Source organism: Anser brachyrhynchus (genome assembly GCF_964034855.1).
Source record: "Anser brachyrhynchus genome assembly, chromosome: 26".
In the NCBI taxonomy this organism is placed as follows: Eukaryota; Metazoa; Chordata; class Aves; order Anseriformes; family Anatidae; genus Anser; species Anser brachyrhynchus.
Window position 1 is genome coordinate 5476165 of NC_137719.1, and position 21910 is coordinate 5498074.

The 21910-nt window shown below is 48.1% G+C and overlaps 1 protein-coding gene across 1 annotated transcript in view; it reads right to left on the reverse strand.

Moving 5' to 3' along the window:
- DUSP26 (dual specificity phosphatase 26) overlaps positions 1–21910 on the reverse strand; it is a 67098-nt gene that overhangs the window by 15765 nt on the left and 29423 nt on the right. The window contains exon 2 of the mRNA XM_080568488.1: positions 9528–9600. The gene's annotated coding sequence lies outside the window, so the exon portion shown is untranslated. The remainder of the gene's footprint in view (positions 1–9527; positions 9601–21910) is intronic.

The following is a 21910-nucleotide window of genomic DNA, read 5'->3' on the forward strand; positions in this document are numbered from 1 at the left end:
TCCCTCCTCCCCAGATTACTCATGCTATAGCGGTAATCGGTGTGATACACACGCTGCACTCGCCAGGCTTTGGCCGGAATGCAGAATGGATCTGGAACCCGTGGATATGCTCCTGGAATCCCAGAGGAGGAGGAGAACTGGGCCAATATTATGTCTGACAGCAATGCAGAGCTATTGTAATTACTTAGGTACTAGGAAAGTATCGTCAGCAACCAGACAGGCCAAATTCTGCCATTCCCTACACCAGCGGACAGCACAGTAACTCTGCTGGGACGCACGGGGCTGTGCTGGCTGGGAGGGGGTTAAGAAAGAAGTGGAGAGGGGCTGATCTCAGATGATGCAGGTACCTGAAAGCACCAAAAACAGCGAGAATCTGAAGGAGACAGTTGGGCCTGCAAGCACAGGTCTGGGGAGGTAAAGGAAGTTTTCCTCTCCTCTTCAGCACAGAGGTTTTAGCACTGCATGCAGACCCTTACTGAGAACAGTAACCCAGCCTCCAAAGAGCCTCAGTCTGTGAAATCCCTGTGCTGAGCGCTCCAGCGCAGGCCCACCAGAGTCGATTCAGAAAAGTCCATTAGTGCCAGAAGTTCACTTTCTCTGCCCACAAAATTCTTACGGAACGCAGAACTATAGTGGCTTTTCTGCTTGAATTTTTTCCGTGTTTTGTCATATTTCTGTAGGAAGAGCTTCAATTTTCCTTTCCTCTGTTGGCTCATCAATCTATGCTCTATGCTGCTCGCTCTGTTCTCCTGCAGGGCACACACCCCAAGGCCTACAACTCGCACACGGGGCTGAGCTGGGACCCCAGGATGTTCACTCCGTGCAGAGAGGTTTGCCTGTGAGTGGTCTGTCTACCAAGGCGTCAGAAGGCTGGGCAGACTGCAGCTGGCACGCTTTTAGCCACTGACAACTCCCAGCTTCTTCACAACGGGAAGCAAAAGCATGGAGTCTTCTCTGGCTGTGAGCAGGGCCATGTACTCCTGGGGTGACTGCAGCCACTTGTGAGTTCATGTAATGACATATTAAAGCGGGTAATAATGTATGTCTACGTTAGGATATGTACCACTTATGTATAGCAGGCCTTGCGGACACACCTGCCCCACCTCCAGGACTGCTCGGTGAGGGGAGGGCCTAGGCCCTACCTCTCAGGAGCCCATGTGCTCCTAGCCATGACTTGTACGTGCCATGTACCATGATTTGTACGTGCCGTAGAGCCATGCACACACGTGTAGTGCTGGATGTGCAGTCTGCCCACAGACCTGGGCACAAGCGATCGATAAACCTCCCCTCAGCCGCAATCACGCGCAGGCTGGGAGGCACCCGCAGCGCCTGCTGTGCCCTTGACATTTTCCCCCTTCCTTCCCGGCTGAGGAAGCTAACTCCAGTGCGAACGGGTTGCTTTGCAGCTGTTAAATATTAGTTCTGCTTTAACAAAGGGGGTATTTTATCATTAAGTGTTCTGTCTCCAAGGAGGGAAAAGGCCCAAAAGCAGAACTGCACAAGCCAAATCATTGTTGCGGTAATGAGAGGAGGACTCCTACAAGGCGCTCATTTCACCTGCTGTTCTTTTCCCTTTCTGCTGCTTTGTGTTCACTCCCTTCTCGACTCCAAGAAACACGGCTTCTGGCTGAGTTTTCAACACCCACACAATTGGCCAAATTTAGGGAAGGGAAATTTCTAACGCAGAGGTGCTGTTTTGTGTGTGGCCAATACAATCCCTGCTTGCTTTTGAGCATTTCGCACAGAAGATACGGCCTGTCTGTCGCTTATGAACTGTTTTTCTTTTGGAAACAAATAGCAGACATAAACACATAGTTTTCTTTACAGAAGAAAATTAGCCAGCCGCTTTGGTTTGCTCGTGCTTACTGGCATTCTTTGCAGCTCCAGGCCTGTGTTGCTTAACCAGCGAGGGGTTAAAAAGCAGTGTGGGCTCTGAGGGTGCCTCCAAAGAGCAGGGAAGGGAATAACCAAGTTAACAGAGGTGTGGTCTGCTTGTTAAAAGAACTCGGTATCCAGCACGAGCTCTTTGAGTGACCCGGCCTCATATTTTGGTCCCTTAATGGGAGCAAAACAGCTCTGGAGATCTCTCCCTCCTGGGTTCCTTCCAAGTCTCGCTGAAGTCAATGCACCAGAGCCAGGACCATAACATCTTAATTCTGATTTTTCTTAAAAAGGGAGAGAGGGAATGACAAAAGCTTGAAAACGTGAAGCAAGAGCAACTAGAAAAAATCAGAAATCAGAAGATGTATTATAGCATTGCTAAACCTGTGACTTTTTTTTTTTTTAAAAAAAAAAGATTAAAATATTTCTGGGTGACGCTCATAATTTCTCAATGCTTGGTAGAGACCATAGGAACTTGCGAAATAGTTCACATTTGTAAATATTTCATTCCTATGACTAAAACTCATGTGATTTAAGTGCACATTGCTCCATGTTCTAGTACAAGGACTGAATAATAAACGGCCATGTTAGAAACTACCTGGCTAGAAAACAACAAAAAAACCTCACTGTGCATTATCTGACTATGACAAGTGAGATGCTGGTGGGAGAGAGAAGGAAGACTGGTGGCTCACTGTAGATTTACTCAGGGAACTCTGCAAAGACAGGCATTTTCTGCAACTTTCTCCTTCGCTTGTTTTATTCCATTTCTGGGCTGTCATTTCAGCAACATCTTTAACAAATGAAAACCCTCTGTGGAGTCAATAGTAATTATAGGAATTTATCACAATTGCCAATCAAGGTGTGTTGGAAAGACTCATCTTTCTATTTTAAATTAGCTTTCACAGCACACAGACCACAAGTTATCTTTAGGAAATCAATTGCAGAAAAATGACAGCTTTTGTGGTGTTATGTGACCTCACCAGCCATCACACAGCATAATTTCCCCCCTCAGGCACTTGTGTGGCCTCATACAGCTGTTTTCTAGGATAAAAGAGGACAAAAACCCTCAACACAAAGCCTGAAATACTTCTCTCTGCACCTGAAGATAGGGAGGATATTGAACAAAATGCAGGCTCAGCTTAGACATTTTTGTAAATGAATTTGAGGAGAGAAGGCCCTGGCCGTATTTACAGCTTGGTCTGGTTTGCTGCTCCAAACCACACTGGCACAAATTCTGCCTTCAGCTGTGCTGATGCAGCTCCCATTTTAAATGGAGATCAAGCAGACACACCTGAAGGCAAAATTCAACTGTGCGTGTAGCTGCAAACACTTCCTCCGAGATAATTAATGCACATTTGTCAGGAGTTCCTTCTCTGCTGATAATGCTGCCGTGAGGAAGATCCTCTGCTGATATATATCAGCCTGAGATCCGACTCGGTAGGAGAGGACAGGTTAAGTAATTCAAACCAATAAGAGGCCGATGATTTCATTCTGCTGATAAAGTCTATATTCCTGTATCAACTAGAGTTATTCTGCCACCCACATACTCCTATTTCTAGGTTTTGGCCAAGCACATATGTCAGGGACTATACGAACCACAGACTGACACACTTGAGAAATTAAATTAGATCATAAAACTGCCCAGGGATTGCTGACTCCTTCCCTTGACCTAGCTGTGCATCTGGAAACAATTTATTACTTGAGTTTTACATCTGAACATGACCCTTTGTCTGAAGAAGAACCCTGTCCTGCATTTGCTTATGCAGACGTGCAGTGAGAGCGGGACCACCTGTAGGGTAACAGTACAAAAAACCAACAGAGCCACAGCAAACTGTTCCCTGACCCTGTCCTACGTTTCCATTCGAGACGAATTTCTGCTGCAATCCACTGACTTCACTGGCTTTCAGCAAGATCTGCTGTTTTTAAAGGAGCTCAGCTATCTGGCTGCCATCGATTCCAACAGCTGTTAGCACCTCAACAAATCTTAAAATTCTAAGCCTCGGTGATTTTTACACTGGCATAGCTTGGTAACCTCCAGTAGGGCTTTTCCTGTTCTGCATTGCCGTGGGTAAGCTAAGGAGAGTCATCACAGGTTAACTGTAGGAGCTCGGTCAGCTCTGGCATAGTTTAGCCCATGGGGTGATGCCTCCATCCCCAGCACTGCTCCTTCACCTCCTCCCGTTTCCTGCCGCCGCCCGCTCCTCTCTTGCACAACACTCGTGCTCCTGTTTCTACTGACTGGCTTTTGTCTGATTCTGACACCTACCCTGGAAGGGGAGTGATTAATTAACAGGGCTCATCATTTTACAGGAGCTACATAAGCAAGTATCTTACCCTGCATCTTAAGCGCTTTCAGAGTGCTGTTCATCCTTCCAAGGCACCTAAGTGACAGCTGTTTAAAAATCATATGGATGCCTGGCAGCTCAAAGAGACCGCGCTCTGTCAGCTATTGTGTTAACAGAAGTCTGTGCACTTAACAATTTACCTTTCCTTGGCACAATATGGAGCCTGTCATTTGTGGGGGAGTAGTGGAGCTGCGAACACACTGGGTGATATGAGAAAATAACTTGGGCTCCAGCCCTGCTGACAAAAGTTCCTCAAGGTTAAGAAAGACAGAAAGACGGAGAAAGAGAGAGAGAGAGAGAGAGAAAAAGAAATAGAGAAATAGAGAAATAGAGAAATAGAGAAAGAAAGAGAAAAAGAAAGAAAGAAAGAAAGAAAGAAAGAAAGAAAGAAAGAAAGAAAGAAAGAAAGAAAGAAAGAAAGAAAGAAAGAAAGAGAGAGAAAGAAAGAAAGAAAGACAATGAAAGCAAGCAGTTGATATATAATGGCTTAAGGATCAGGGAAAACACAGGGTGAAAAATAAAATGGAATTTGTGGAAAAAATCATTCCAATCCACACTTGCCTGTTCCAGAGGATGAGCCACATCAGCCCTCATAAACTGTCACAACTGATGGAGTGATTTAAAATTGCAGTGGAGAAGTACAAAAGGAATTTAAAGAGCTGTGAATAATTACTGTTGTGGGTGGCTGCGGGCTGTGCGAGCAGTGACTTGCAGATGAAACAAGCTCTGCGCTGCTGCTAGCACTGTAGCTGCCAGTGAGGTTTCCTCTTCCCCCATCTGGAAGGGCAACTGCAGACAGTGACAGTCCTGGAAAAAATCTTAACAGGGACGATGTGCAGCACACAGAAATAACATTCCTTTTATTTACACCCATGCGAATGGGGATTCGCTCCAGTGAGCTTGTGCATTTGTGCTAGTAAGTAAATCTGGCATCAATTTTGCACAGATGTGATCTTATGGGTAAAACCAAGATGCTGGAGGTCTTTGGTTGCTGGCCCTACCCCAGAAACACTAAATGAGGCACTGAGAGGCACAGCCAAACTACCAGCTCGGTGGGGGACACACATCACATACTATTCAGGGGCGTAACATCGAGTACCAGCATTGCCTGCTAGGGATGATTTATGCAAGAACCGCAGCTACTTCCCTTCGCTGACTGTAGGGGCAGTCCCACTGACGATCTGTCTCAAACCTTTACATAATCCGAATGCTGTTCCTATTAAATCCCAGTATATATCGAAGCCCGGATAAAGGACTGATTTCAAGCACAGCTCCATTCACTTCTCCTGTGGCCAGGCACCAGGGTGCCCGCAGCAGGGGGTCACACACCCGCACTGCCCTCCTGGGCAGCCCCGCAGCCTGTTTGCTCCCTCCTCTTTTAAGCCCCAAAACTCGTGCCTCACAGCCGCTCACAATGGATGGATAAGACCTAGTACTGTCGGTCTGATTCTCAGCTGGGGGCTGTAAACGCTGCCATACCATAAATACTACTACAAACCTTGATGGTTTCTTCAAAGCCACAGCAGTACAGAGCATCCAGAGGTCAGGAGCACAAAATTATGGCCTCTGCTGGGCAATTTCTTTCTTGGTTAATGAGGTATAAAGCAAACAAGTACTTTTAAAAGGGGCCTGATAGTCAAAGGAGCTTCACAGCAGCAAACATCTGGAGGAAGAACACCGACCTGCAATGTTGCCTTGAGCTCGCTTTGGTCCACAAACCAGCTCCCCAGGCCCCAGCTCCTCCCAGCGTCTGCACTCCCTGCCTGCAACCTGTGGGGTTGTAGCTCTTCCTAATTAAAGTTAGCAAAGCCACGATGTCCTTTAAGTACAAAATTTCAAGTTCAGCAGCGTGGAGGTGGGGACAGGCAGGTAATATATCTCTGGAGACGAAGAGGACTCCACGTTTCTGCGGAGGGAGGGGAGTATCCACAGGACGTGAAATTAAAAAGCCGGAACAGAAGAGGCCATCATTTAAATCCACCTGTTCCAGTTCTGCAAGGTGCTTCTTAGCTCCCGCTAAATATGCTGAGAGGGGCTGAGAGATAAATGGGGCAAGCTCAGCCTTTATCAGCACTCTTGCATCTCTAAATCTCCGCAATCCTTCCATTGCTGTAATTGTTTACTGGGTTCCCAGGCTTAGGGAGGCATTTCCTGCATTAAAAATATGCTTTCCCTTCTTCCTCCAGACTGTCTCTTTTTTTGGTCAATACCCACTGGGGAAGAAAGTTTTCCCTGCAGACAGATTACATTTCCTCACCCTAAAATACCTACGCGTGAACAGAAAGAGGGAGGGTAAGAGGAGGAGGCTGTATGGGGGCTGCTGGGCACACCGGGGTCTGATCCTCCCCGATCCCAGCCCCAGGAGAGGCGCCGCGACAGAGCTGCTCTCGTCCCAGCACCAAAGCCTGGTCCATGCTCAGCATCTGCAGAGCCGAGCAAACCAGCAGAACACAGCACGCTCCTCCTCCTAGCTACTCCTGCTATCCAAACGTGATTCCTCCATCTTCTAAGTAATGAAAAGGTCTCCAGTGCTAGAAGAGCACAAATAGAAGTTGTTCCACTCCCCCAAGCATCTGCTTCATGTGCTGGCTTTCTCGGCTCGCTTTAAATGACTATCTCCCGCACTTTGTTAATTACGTGATTACAGCATCCATTGACAATGGGAAAATTAAAACTCCATGCTGCCTTTCAGACAACACTTTATTACTCTGCAAAAGAGGCCGAATGCAATTTAGCAAAGCGCCGTGCTGAACAACCGGAATTGTTCTCTTCCACAGGCTTCCTCCTCCACTCCCACTGTTCCCCCAGGGACAGCAGTGTTTGCAGAGGCTTAATAAAGCAGGAAAGAGAGCAGGTGTGAAAGGAAACATCAATTACCATTAGCCCTGACAATGCTGGACGATCCCACCCATGGAGAAGGAGCAATGACAGTCAATTCTGTATTTCTTTCCTTCTATGCAGATAATTGAGTGCTTTGCTTTCTCGGAAGGGTGAAGCTGGTTAGGAGCCAGGGATGGAGGCGAGGAAGGGGTTACCATCGCTAATATCTGTGCTCGGGTGCGATGCTAGGCCTGGATTGAGTTCATATTCCCACACACAATGCCTCCCCGGAAGATTTTGCAACCTAAACAGACAGGAGAACCAATGGTCCTGCCCGCACAGTTCTCGTTAGCGATGAGGCATTAATGGTCACACACACAACGGTGCAGGAGAACAGGTCTTTTACAGCACCAAAGGCTAAAACCTTCAGAGGAACCGAGCTCCTGACAGCTTCTGATGATGGCCAAGGTTCTCCCGAGTCCAGGATCCCCTACAAACCTTGGGCTGGGCAGGATGCTGGGTTCCTGGTGACCTTGGGACGTGAGGTTCTTGGGGACCTCCCCGCAGGGGTTGTTTGGCAGCCTGGCCCTGGGCAACCTCCTCAGTCTTCAGCTCCGTTTCCTGATGGTCATCTTCTTCCCCCGACTTGGCCACTTGTTTGCAGCAAATTTCACAGGTCCTTCGATTGCTAATAGGAGGTATTTATTTCCATTCCTTGGGTGCTTCGGTTTTAAGTATAGCAATAATTCAATGTATCTCATTTGGGGGGAATGAAAGATTACCCTTATTTTCAGCTCATTTTTTTGTGTTTTATTTCTCTCTCTCCCTTTTTTATTGAGCTCTGAACATTAATAATCAGCCCTCATTAACTCAGTTAATTCTTCAAATCCTCATATTCTTCATGCCCAGCACTATAAAGCCAAAGAGGAGACTAATGAAAGCTGAAGAGATGGTTAGAGTTATTAAAAATCAATTTTTTTTTTATTTGGTAACCCTGGGGTGTTAATATTCTCATCTCACATCTTCCCAGTGTCATTCCTCCCAGAGGAACTCTGAGCTTTGTGGATTTGCAAGGCACAGGAGGGCCTCTGCCAAGTCTGCAGGAGCCCTTTGGTTTTGAGGTGTTAAGGTCCCACCTAAGTCACCTTCCAGGGCTTCTCCTGGGGGACTGCCGATGTCTCTGGAGTGCAGGAAGGGAAAAAAGGGCTTTGCAGTGCAGAAGACCGTAGCACTTTGCTGTCCATCCTCCTTACAGGGCTTTTCACTGCATTTAGCACAGGGGAAGGGCAGGGAGAGGCTCCGCTGCCACGGCCAGCTCTGGCACAGGCAGAGGCAGCCGGGGCTCCTGCCTCTCATTTCAGGAGATCAGCGGTAATGGAAAATGCAGAACATTAAACACCAGAGTGATTGCACTGCGGAGGAGGACTGGCAAATAGATTTGTCCCAATGCAATGGTGTGAAAAAGGGGTCACAAAGCTGAGTTTACTTCAGGATTTAGAAGTGAGAGAAATGTTTTTTGGGTTTTGCAACAATTCATTCCCGTCTTGTTTTCGATATGACTTCATTCCCCGAGCGTGCCTTTCCTTTTGGCAGCATCTTTAATTTATGAATGCATATGCGTGCCCTTTGGTCACCTGTCCTAATAACTTATCCTTCCCATTTCCTTTATTGGGGTGAGTCCAAGCGTCCCCCTCCAAATCCTGCTCATTAAAACACAGGGGAGGAAGACCAGCAGAGAGGCTCCCAGTTGCCTTTGTAGGGGAGGACAGCGCAGAGCTGGTTTAGGGGAGAGGGAAGAAAAAGGGGTCTGGAAAGCGGGCCACGAACAGCAGGTCTCCAGCTGGTGATCTGTATGGCATCCGCAGAGGCACGCTGCCTCGATCCCTGCTCATTATCATCGTGCCGAGCCGAGGAGCCATGGCAACCACGGCGATCTCCCTCCCTCCTCTTTCCGTGATGCTCTTTTAGTTCCTGAGCCCCTTCTCTGCCGAACGGGTGCTGATCTCGTTAGCTAAGGTGGAGAAACACCTTTTTTTCCAGCACCTTTCCCTAACATCTAGCTGGAACAGCCCTAGAAAAGCAGCCGTCTGGAGGGGGTGAGCCATCAGCTCCCCATCCCAATTCCATGGGACAAAAGACCAGGGGTACGGGACGGCCGTGCCCGCTGAGCTCTGCTCCTGCCAGACACCCTCGATGCCTCCCATGTCAGATTTCACCGACCAGGGCGGCTCTCGAGGGGATTTCTATTGTGTATGCTGGCCAGGTTCATGCGGGATTCACTTTTAAATCTCCTTTTCAAACAGATAATTAAAACATAATGGTGTTTACATTACAGATGGAGCTGAGAGAAAAATAATAATAGTAATAATAATCGTAATAAACACTACTTTGCCACTCAGGGGAGTTTGTCAAATGGCTCTTAGAGAGGCTTGGCACACTTTAATGAGTTTAAAGAAGAGGATTTACACTGAACAAACTTACTCAATTGTTCACACGCGACCGGTGAGGTGAAGAAGCAGTCAGGAGCGTGCAACTGGAGCAGCCAGCACTGATTCTGCAGCAGGACAAAAAGAAAAAAAATAAAGGAAATGGTATTAAAATCCCATAATTTTTACTGCAGTGGGTATGCAGAATGGAATTGCAGCTCTGCAGAGTCCAGAAGCTATTCTAAATTAATGGCTTGGCTTTTCCAGTCCATTCAAACAAGCTCATTTCATGCAAGATAAATTACAGGACCCTGCCACCCTCACTCCCCGAAGAGAGCTTTTTATAATTCACAATGTGTGTGTAAGGGAATGGGCGGCTGGGTTTTCTGACAGATATCCTGTGGCACAATGACCTGCTCTGGAGCTGCGATATTTGATTCACCCAACGCCAGCTGGAGCAACAAGTCTCAGCAAGAGGGGGAACGGACCACGGGAAAGCTCCCAGGACACCCAGCTCAAACAAAGCCCTAAGAAACGAGAGACGAGCTACATAAATGTCTTCCAAACGCTGGGTGGCTGCCTCAAGCCTTACGCTGCGGTGCAAAACAAGAAGCATCTTCTGGTAGCGGAGCCCAGAAGAGGAGAGGCAGCTTGAGGGCTGGTCTGATCTCAGTGCCATTCGCAAGGGAAGTAAAGACAGCCCTAACCTAACGAAGATCCAGTTGCAGGATCCCAGAGATTCCTTTTCTCCCTATTTTCTACTGGTGTTAAAATTGCTTCCATCAGCCTAAACATCCCATTATTAGAGCTAAGAGCCTGGCTCCCCACTTTCCTTACTCCAGAAGGGCTGAGAGGCAAGAGCTAACATCCAGGGGACTTTTTCTCTAAGCACGTTCCCGTCCCCCTTCTGCCAGCATCTTCTCTGCACTCCTCTGATGTGTTTTTGTCACCCATTTGGGCCACATAATTACACTCCCTTTTCTTTTGGAAAAAGCTGACACGCAATTATTTTCATGATTAACACTCTTGTGCAGCTAATTGTAATTATACCTTATAATCACAGTTATGATCGTCAATTACTCATCTTTGCCTCATTTCAATGTTTTTTCTTTATCCGAGTTTTTGGAAGTTGTCTTGACTGGCTATAGACGCACAACAAACTAGCCCAGCTTCCTAAACTTCAGTTTTTCTCCGCGGGGATTAATTTGAGGCCATAATAAAGGGCAGATCATTGCTGGTGTAAATCAATGCAGCTTCACTTGTGTCAGCACGGCAATGGTGATTTGCAGCAGTTGAGGTGTCAGATATTTTACTAAGAAACCAGTGTCATCTAAGAAAATATATGTGCCTGAGAGTCGTTTTTTATGTAGTTTGCACATATTGAGCAATGCATATTTTTTCTTTTTATATCTCTATCCCTTTATATATTTTAGGGAACTAAGAAAAATCTAACCACCCTGTATACCTGCTCGCTTGCACATTATGCAGCATCTCGAAACACCTTGAAAATACCCAGGGGACTGATTCCCCTCTTGCTCATGCCAACTTTAATGCGGCGTAGTTGTCAATTTGAATCGGATGGCTCCTGGTTTACACCCCAGTGAGTGTAAACAGCATCAGATGAATATATCAGTTTTACAGGGAGGATAATAGGATAAATTCTAATCCAGGCCACATACAGGAAGCTTGATAGCCAAAGCCACATACTTGCAGAACATGACTTACAGAATATGATTTCCAGCTCACAGCCTGGTCAGGGTTTTGCTAGGCTTGCTCTAAAGCACTGACAGGTGAAAATAGAGCTTTAATTGCAGAGGGTGCCCAGATTCATGACTTAATGGACCTGGACGATGCCGGGTGGAAATACAAAATGGCATAGTACAAAACCTGATGGAAAATTGTCAGTGTGGTTTCCTTGCTCCATCCTCCTCTGCCCTCTCTGGGCTGGCTCTTCCCAGCCAGAGCGTGCCCAGCACAGGAGCTGAGCTGCTGCTTTAAAACCTATTCCCCACTCCCGAAGACTTGGATGAATGAATAAGGAGGTGAACTCCCAACCTGGAGATTACTGCTGCATTAATAAAGCAACTGTGAACGAATTGTCTCTGCTGCCTGAGCCAACCAGGATTATTAAACCAGCTCCCTGATTTAATTAGAGTGCTTAAAACTCATGCTAAAAACAAAAATGCAGCTCTCAGCTAGAACCTGAGCTTTGTGCGGGATGGGTCACTGCGAAGGTCAGCTCTTCCCACAGTTTATTCATGGTTATTGAATCAAATGCTAAGGGGGAAGCGGAGGCTGCGCAGAGCTCTTGTCCCCGCGCTGCGGCTCCGGGCGCTGCCTGAGGCCAGCAGACGCTGCAGGTTATTCCTGCCTGCCCAGCAGCTTGTGCGAAATGGCCGGGAGGAATAAAGTCCACATCGGGCTGAAAAAAAAGCCCGACGCACGTGCGCCAGAGCTGCCGGCCTTGTTACGAGGCAGACAGAGCGACGCGGGTCCGGCTGCCACCACTTGCACCTTGTCCGCGCAGCAGGAGCGGCGCGGCTGGCACTCGGTCACCGCGGGCACCTCCTCGCATCAGCAGAAGTTTGTGACACCTGAACTGGCCGTGCGGCTCCTCGGCGGTGCCAAGTCAATTAGATGCCCCTTGCCTGAGCAGCAGAAAATGGACCTGAAGTAATGCCTCGTGACCGAATGAGCATTACACGCTGTTTAGTCTTTAACTCTGAGGCTGGGTTTGAACTGTGACCGCAGGAGAAAGGCACCGCCGCCCGGGAGCATAGCTGTAAGCTGACGGGAAGCTTTGTTTTCCTTTTGAAGAAAAGCCATTTTCAGAAGGCTCCGTACCTCAGCTGCTTTTTCCTGGCCTCGGACTCTGCCGCATGTTTTTCCTCACCTGACAAACGAGCGGCACAGCCGGGAGCTCCGGCAGCATCTGCAGACCACCACAAACGATGCTCTGCCCCTCCTGCCCGCGACGGCTCCCCAGCTCAGCTCTGGAGCTCACCAGCTCCGAGAACACAACGCAAACTCCCTTTAACAATGGCAAGCGTTGATAAGAAGGTGCAGGCGAATTAAGCTTCACAAAAGAAAAGTTAAATGATTCTATTGTTACCCGAGTAGTTTCTAAATGAACCCATCGAAGTTTGGAAAATTGTTTTAATTGATAGCCAGATTAACAGTAAGATAAATAGAGAGATTAGAAAGCGCCCGTTGCACTCAGCTGAGGCTGTAGGAAATTGTCAGCCTCAGCTAATTGTTCCGTTTCACAGTTTTAATGAAGTGCAGCCTCCCAAACTGAACTGCTCCAGGAGCAGAGCAGACCAGAGCACCCCGAGCCCTCCAGACCCGCTTCCACCTGCTTGGGACCAGCTCATGGCCGTAGGGGCTGGGGTGGCGGGTAATGAGACTGGGAGAGAGAGATGTGTCCTTAGCAGACAGCTGGCACCAAGGGACGGGTTTAAAGGAATGACTACAGGGTCAGCTCCAGGCCAGAGGACGTGGCGCAGCGCTGGAGCAATGCTGGGCGCAGCCTCCCAGGAGAGTTTGGCGGCTGGTGCTGGCACGGCGCTCCTTCCTCCCCACGGCTTCCACCTCCAGCTGGCCTGGAGCACAGGTAAAGCACTCTTAAATCTGCTGCCATCGCCCGGTGCTCTGCACCATGCAGGAGTGGGGTTTCCCATACGGGTGTAGGTCTCACCAGTCGCACGTTCCTCCGGCGCTAGCAGTGCTCTGAAGCCCAAAAATCTTGTACCAAGGAGCCAGGTACTGCCAGGCTCTCAAGGTCAGGAGTTTGACGCTACGGCACACAGAGAAGAAAAGCTCATTTAAAGCAGCCTGACCACAGAACAGCCTGGGGAGCTCATGCAACCTGAAAGACTAATCTGGGGGACACTGAGATAGAAGCTATAACTAGCGAGCTCTGGAGCAATCGCAGGGGTATGGGGAAAAAAAGGTCACTTTTTTCTTTTTAAGCATGTCCTCCTAGCTCAATTATCTATCTATTTTTAATAAACCCAGCAGAAGCCCTTGCAAGCCACAAGGTTTAATACCACTTGGTCTTGGGAGTTAGGAGAGTTTTTCCTGGTTTGCCACTGACTTAATAAATAACATCAATCTACATAAGCATGCCTGTCCATGTGTCCCCATTTCTACCTGTATAACAAGGATAATGGCAAGTGCTCCGAGTTCTAGGCATAAAATTTACCTCCTCACCATCTTATCTTCCAGCCACTGAAGCTAAGAAAAGAAAGCACAACTCTGCGGCTCCATCAGTCCCCAGCTGCCTCCACCACTGAATGCTTTAAGGAGAAGACACAGCCCAGCGTGCAAATATGCTCCAATACAATAGCTAAATCTTGTCATCTTCCTGCTCGACAGCAATGAAAAATGAAAACAAGTTGGGGTGCTTGGCTTATCACCCCTGCTCTCAGGGTTGTCTGCACTGCTCTCGTTTGCAAAGCGATGATCATTAAACAGACACGGTCAGTCCCGCGCTGCTCTGGCTCTGCAGCGCTCACAGAGGAATCATCTCGGGGCTCCGAGAGGGGTCACTGGAGTCGTGCTCAGGACCCAGACATTTTAACAGGGTGGGAGAGGGAGGCGATGGCAATGCCCCCCTCTGCAGCTGTGTTTCCTTGCATCCGTTCAGCTTCTAAGGTTGACGAAGGTTGACGGTCAGGCAGAGGACATAACCGCAGCTGAGAAAGGATGAAATACAAAAATTTCACAGGAAAAGCTCAAGGGAGCAGGGGGCAGCAGGGAAGGAGAGCTGAGATGCATAGTTATAGCTGACATAACGGGGAGAGAAAAGCAACTTGGAGCTGACAGGGAGGGAACAAATAGGTAGGGCTCCCACAACAGAAGAGAATTGCAGATTTGGTTATTGCACTCGTCTTTGCCAATTTACTACCACGGAAGGTACAAACCTCTGCCTTTCACCGCAAATGAAGATGGACGCGGATGTGTGCTGGCAGGCAGGCTTGCACAGAAGACATTCCTGCACACTAATGTACTCCGAGGAACCCTGAGTTTGTGCTTAATCGGAGGAAAAATACACCAATCCACATATCCTGCTGTTGCTTCAGGTCACCCTGACAAAGCCAGCAGCTGGGGCTCTGGGACCGGGCTGCTGGTGTATTACAGCTGCCACTCTTCATTTGTTAGGACGGCAAGAGTTTTGCATTAGCACGGTAATTCACGAGGCTGTGTTCAGGAGAAGACAGAGGAGATGCAGCGCACGGTAGTAACGCATCTTTGGTATGCATTAAGGGGATTCATCTTATCATCACTGTTCAGCAAAGTTTTTAACCATACCCTTAACTTTAAATAGCAAATAAAAATAGAGCCATCAGCAGGAGTCCTTTGTGTATTTATACACACGGTCACAGATCTTTTTATGGAACATCATTTAAAGCGCTGTCATACCAATAAAATGCCTAAAAGCTACCTAGAGATGAAGCAACTCTGCATTTGCATTTCCTACCTGGCTGTGCCACTGATTCTTTGAGGCATTTTGCACAGCCTGAACATTAGGTGTGCAGGCACAGAACAGCACGGATGCGATTGTTCGCCCAGAGAACTTGAACCTTGAGAACTGGTGTTCATGTTCCTAAATTCCTCCTCCCCAGGCGCTCTCTACACCAGCGATGCTTCTTTGACCACACAGAGATCAGAAACATCTTCCAAAAATTCAGGTTGTATTAAGAGCCTTATGCTTAATCCCTCAACTTGAGTTTATTGATAAGAAAATGCCAATTAAGATCCATATTCCCATGCTGGACCTGTAGTCAGAGACTAAGGAGATTATGTGATCATCCTAATTTCCCACCCAAGAATGTTAAATAGTTATAACTTTATCTCATACAGAACAGCCATGGCCCAGGAGCTCCAGGGTCTATTTTGGCCTCTTTGCTGCCACCACTGCAGATGTCCCTCGACCTTCAGTCGGGACGACGCGGGTGGCCTCTCCGTACCTTCAAAGGGAAGATTTCTGCACGGGGAGCGGGCGACGTTCATTAGCAGTCTGACTAGACCAGAACTGAAGTGCTCCACCTGAGTCCTCAAGACAGAGCCAAGCATGGATGACAATATTAATGAACAGCTGCCAGCACCAGGAACCATGGCTCTGCTGCCTGATTGCATGAGACAAGAATATAAGCTTACGTTCGCTAAGATTGCAGGAGACAAAGGGGTTTGTTTTATACACCTGAATCCACCAGGCACACCTAAAATCAGGGAAGAGCAGTAGGACATATTTGCAAGAGAGACTTCCAACCCACGTGGAGGGCTTGCAGCTGTACGATTTTATGTTTGATGCAAAATTTTATAAAGTGAGATGACAAACACAGGTCAGGGGACGTTTTATCATCTTTAGCAGCATGGGAGAATACGGATTGAACTAGGAAACCCCACAAAGCCTAATCCTTTGTTCTTACAAAACCCAGGTAAAAGCGGGAGGGATCTGGGGATTCAGAAAGACTAGCACGGAAGCTCACACGGCTGCTGATAGCGGCTGGGCAGGGGCTGAGATGAGCCTTGTGCTGTTGATTGGTTTAGTGCATCTCCATTAGGTACCTAAAAGCTAGACATGAAGGTAACCCATCCGATAACGCTATCGTGTTCCTGTTGCTCTGACATCTTCCATCCCTCTTCATTTTTTTCATGTACCCATTAGGCTCCGGTCCTGGATAAGATCTGGAGGGACAGGCTCCTTCTTCAGCTGCTGCTGAAGCCATTAAGCCCCTGCACGAGCTCCCGGAGCTCGCTCCTGGCTGGCGGCTCCGGGCTGCAGCTGCCTCCCGCTGCCCGCGCCTGCAGCACCCGGCAGAGCCGGGCTCCCGGGCTCGCTTGGCACTAATGCAATATGAAAAGCAGTCATAAAAAATAACAGCTCCGGGCTCTACAGATGTGGGAAAACCGACTCCAGCTTTGGTTATCGCAAGGCATTATTTTTACAGGAACAAAAGAGCGGGGAGCATTTTGTGAACAAGCACGACGGCGTTCCCTGGCTGCAGCAGCTTGCAGCCTGGGCAGCGTGAGCCCAGGCTTTCACTTGGCGTTAGGAGGCAATGAACTAACCTTTTCCGTTTCATTTCTGCAAACTCCAAACTAATTATCTTTTCATTCTTCTTCCATCCTTTCACTGCCAAGGGAAAGAAATCAGGACAGCACTCCTGGGCTTTCTAGATCTTGCAATATTTATCACCTGAAGCCTTGTTCCCAACAGGAACAGGCAGCACTGAATCTTTTGTGCTTAAATGAAACCAGCCAGGGAGACCGGGACAGGCACTGGGAGCATCGTTCTGCAGACAGCCCTGAAGGGAACACAGTGCTTCCATATGGGCAGAGCCGAACCACTTACTAAATATCAGATTTTTTTTGTCCCCTGAGCAGGCACCCAGAAGAGCGAGATAGCTGTAGGAAAAGATGGAAGAAACACGAAAAATCATTAAAAAGGGGAAAGATTGAAAAAAAGCGGTATTAGGGATTAGGATTCAGGCCAGCATTGTCTGCAGCCTTCCAAACCATATGATATATCTAAGGAAGAGGCAGACAGAACATCTGAGCAAAAATTACAGGTGGCTGAATTAATTAGCTCCAAATCCCAACACCCCCAAACATCAGGCGCTGGGATTAAGGACTCAAAGCTAGTTTGCTGCCGAATCCCAAACCTCAGATATTATTTGGATTCAAATTGGAAGTGTTGCAGATGGGTTCGTTTGGGGAAGGAGAGAGCTGCCTCTTCCCATCCTCCCTTTGGCTGAGGCAGAAAGGCACCTTCCTCCTCCCTTACTCATAACACAATATTAAACCAACTGCAGCCTTCCCTACAAGGTCTGTCCTTGGTTCCCATTGATCTGAACAAGCTTTCAGCTCGTCAAATACCCTGGTACTGCAAGATGGGCTGGGAGAGATTCATGCCACAGCAATGGGAAATTTGCCTCTTTCCATCCTCTGTGATTATGGGACATTATGTGTAAGGAATTTACTGTCCTTAAATGATGATAAAGTCCTATTGTGTGACTAAACTATGGGACCCAATGACAAACTGCACCTGATTTTAGCCTGAAACCCTGACAGTTTGCCAGTTTCGCTTGATTTTGAGGCAAAGCCCCTAAAAGGTTACCAATAACCATGTACATCCACATTCAGAGAAGTTAATAAAACCAGTTGATAGGTATCACAAGAATTAGATTCACTTCCTGGTCCCACCACCTACTCCCCGTGTTAAGTCATTTGATCTCTGTATGATTCACATCTTCCTATAAAATGGGAACAATCCTCCGTTGGTTAGCGGCACCATAGGTGGAATAAAGCACTCACGTTGCTGAGACATTCGGATGTTATCCTCAGCTAGGCTGGGGGAGAATCTGCGTAGGTTGAAAAGTTCATGAATCTTGCGATGAAAATAACCTGCGTCTCCTGCTAAATCAGGTGAGCAGCATTATTTGCCAGGACCATCTTGCACAGGTCTAATTATCTGCTGGCAAAAGATGTACAGAGGCATAACTGGCAGTGTGCTTGCTTCATCTGGCTGGTGCCAAACAAGCTGGTAAGTTCAGCGCAGCCTGTGTAAAGCATCCAGAAGTAGTACACAGGGAGACAATTAGTGTTCATGTGGCTTTCATAGTGGATGCGATCAGAAGGCTGGAAGATATTTGTGTTTATTACAGCATTGGGTACTCAGTCAGGACTGAAAACAGCCATCGCCGAGACGCTCGCTTGAAAAAGGATTTGATGGACAGAGTTTGAAAAAGCTTGAACAAGAAGAGAAAAAGAGGCAGCTTTGGAACAGTGTAATCACGTTGCAATAAAACACCGAGGATGGCAATTAATTATTGACCCTGGATCCCTTTCTTTGTCTTTCCCTTGTTTCCCAGGGCTCTGCAGCTCTCCCAAACAGCACGCCAGAGTTAATCAGGTATTTGCTCCCACCCGGGGAGTCGGCTACATGTCTCTAATGGACCCGGCACAGCTTGAACGCCATAGCTTCTCATCAGGCCTGGTTTTATATATAATCAGGCACACTTTGCGATCTGCAGGTGGCTCGGCAGGTTGCAACAGATTTTTACTGCTTTTCTGTTCTGCCTTGACCACACATCCATCCCACGGAGCAAGCTGCCAGCGGCACTGGGCAGAGCTCGCCTGGAAGAGGAGCACCGGCGACGTGCAGCCGAGCTGTGCGCACGCAGGGATGCCAGCTGCCCTCTCACCAGGCTGTTCTCTCAGATCCCTCAGCATCCATGCTGGTGACTGAGTCCTCTTGGTAAGAAGCACAGGACAAAGGCAGGGCAGTCCTGCATGCAGCTGCCAGAGCGTTTCTTCAGGCTGGGGAGAGATGCAACAAAGCCCTGGCTGAGGGTGGGGCAATGGTTTTTGATTCCAAGGAACTTCCAGGAAACTGGGATGCTCCAAAAAGCTAAGCACCCGTTCTTGTGCTTTCTACAACCGAAACAGCTTTAAAACAAACAAACAAACAAACATTCTGCCTCATTCCAAAATGCACTGAGCAAAAAGGCTTCAGAGGCTCTGCGTCCCCATCCCTTGGAAGGTGACGGATGAGCTGATAAACACGACTTATTGCCTCACCGGTGCTTACAACAGTGCGATGTTTTCTGTCAGGTTAAAACAGGGCGGAGATTCTCTCGGCTGTCAATATGCATTAGCACTGACGGGAGCTTTAGCAGGGAGCTCTCAGCGTGAGCTGACCCGAAGTAACGCCACCGGAGGAGAAACCCGGACGCGGCAGGACGGGGACCAGCCGAATTTCCTGCTGCAACTTTCTGAATCCACCCAGACGGTTGGGAACTTCTGTTCTCGGTGCCACTGCTTGCCGGAGCCGGCATCTGGGACAAAGATTTGTGAGTGTCACCTCCCTCTCCAGCACGACAATGGATTTCCACTGTTCCTCCTAAAACCAACTGGTGCTTGCATAGCAAGTCACTAGGGTTGGACAGCTCTGCCAACACCGCTGCAGCAGGCTCCAGGTGGTGCACTTACACTTCCTCCTACATCTTCTCTTGGCACACGAGCAAGCCTTTGGGTTATAAGAAACTCAGCAGTGGTTTCTCTGGGAGAGGTACGGCTGTCAGGAAAGCAGTGCTGTCGCAGTTTCTCTGACAACAGTCAGATCAGGGCCGAGCTTCTCCCCGTTGTCGGCAGCGCTGATCTGAGATCACAAACGAGAAGTCCCCAGAGATTTTTGATCAGCTCCGCTGCACGGCTGGCGTTCACAGGGTGACAGACCGAGGTGGCACGAGGGACAGCATACCAGAGGACCTGCTTTTGCAAACTGCTCTAAGATCTCGCTTGCCATACAAGTTCTGAGCACAATTAATGCTGCAGATGTCATCCTGTGAATACCAGCTCGATCCAAAGGCCACCGCAGCCTTGCCCAGATTTCAGTCATGGGCTCCTTGTAAATACGTTAGTGACATGGAGCTACAAGGCTCGCCGACTCGTAGCCAGCTCAATTACCCCCATGTATCCCTTATTCAAATGGTGCTGAGAGGCAGTGAAACCCAGGGGTCTATCTGTCTGTCAGTCGTTGTCCATTAGTGGGACAGCTCTCCCATCCGTCTCTGTTCCCCTCGTTACGGGAACAGCAGGTGGCAGAGCGGATGATGGATGGGCAGAGGATGAACCAGAATAGGATCTACTCATCATCCATTCGTGCACCAGAGCATGATAGATGGTCAGGAAGAGTTTTCAATTTAACCACAGGCTGAGTCACAAAGCCAAATCATGGGTCCTGCAAGGACCCATCTGCGGGAAAGGGGGAAACTCATCTGTGGCCACTGATGGGCACGGCACCGGGGAGGGCAGAGCTGGCTCAGGCCTGGAGATGTTGGATATACAACCAGTCTACGGGCTAGATACCCACATTTGAGCTTCTCATGGATAGCCATGGCCTTCTGTAGGGGGAAAAATCCTCCATGGCTTTTCCTAGAAAGTCAAAGTAGATCTTGCAGAGGGGAATCCTCAGGGTAGGCTGTAAGAGCTAGAGATTTGTTAGTTACAGCTGTAGGCCGTGGACCTAACTCTTGTACTAGGCACCATGCAGGCATACGATAAAAACTAACCAGCCCTGAGGGACAGCCAGGCTAACACTGGTCTATCAGGGCAGAAAACATGGGCCAAGACGGTGGGCAAACAAACTCATGCTTCAGCAGCTCATAGTCTTGCAAAATGCAGTCCAATAACTTGTCCTTGTGGCTGAAAAGGCAGGAAGGGGAACCTGGGTCTCCTGCGAAACTCTGCTGACAGCAGCAGAAGACAAACAAGTAGTCGGAGGTGTGATTAGAAGGGAATAAACTCCGAGCAAAGAGCATGTGCCAAAGAACTTTTATTTTTGCTAGTTATTCAAAATTTACCCCTACCTCTGCAGCTTCCTCCGTTTTTTCAGACGATCAAAAACCTCATTCCATACCAACATGCTCCTATTCTTTCCCTCCAGTATACAGAGGAGCAAATTCAATCTGTGAAGCTTTTGTCATTCTCTGACTTGCACTCTTCTCTTTGCTCAGGCTTGCAGTGTACCCACCACAATGATAAAACGCATCCTGTTTATGGGGGAAGAAAAGTCTACCTCAGCACTTTTTCCATGGGAGGAAAAGGGGAGAAAAGAAGTACATTTTAAAGCATTTTAGATTGTGACTTCTGCAAATTAGAAAAAGCACACTTCTCCCCCAGATAGAATACAGGCAATTACACTGTGAAAGCAAGTGCTATTTCTGTCCCTTTCACCTCGGAGCCTTACTAATGCTTTTAAGATGCATACAGATATATTTGTGGTAAGGAAGGTGGCCACCTTCAGCAGTTTGCATCCAGTTTATGAGATCAGAGAACGAGGAAATAGCCTTGCTTTGTATTAGTTTCCATACTAGTTAAATAAAATTCTGTGAAAGCCTAGGAGGCTGAAGTTCTTTTTTTTTTAATCCACAAAAGCCCACAAACTTTTCGCCATGATTCTCTCCAGGCCCAAAGCTACAACAGACTTCTACTCCCGGTTATTTGCAATACATGGGTGCTTGGGACACCGCAGCACCTGAAGTGGGTGCAGGGCTGCTGTCAGTGCCCACGCAGATGCTCTCGAGTGAAAAAATCACAGCAGCAGGGCACTTTGTTGCCAGCACTGAACTGCTTTCAGCCCCAAACCAGCTTCGTCAGCCAGGGTGGTGGTTGTGTGCACACCCAGGCTTTGCTTAATGACCCCAGCGTGCAGGGAAGCTGTCTCGTTAGTAATATCGCCTCTCTGAGTCCATTTGTTCCATCAGGATTGAGAGAAGACATATGTAAGATGAGCAAATAAATACAGGAATAAATGGCTGGCTAGACATATGGATACACACAGACAGATGGACAGATCGGATCTATCTGGCATCCGCCTGGCTCTGACATCTCCCTGCATCTGCACTTCATTCAAAACTGAGAACGCGC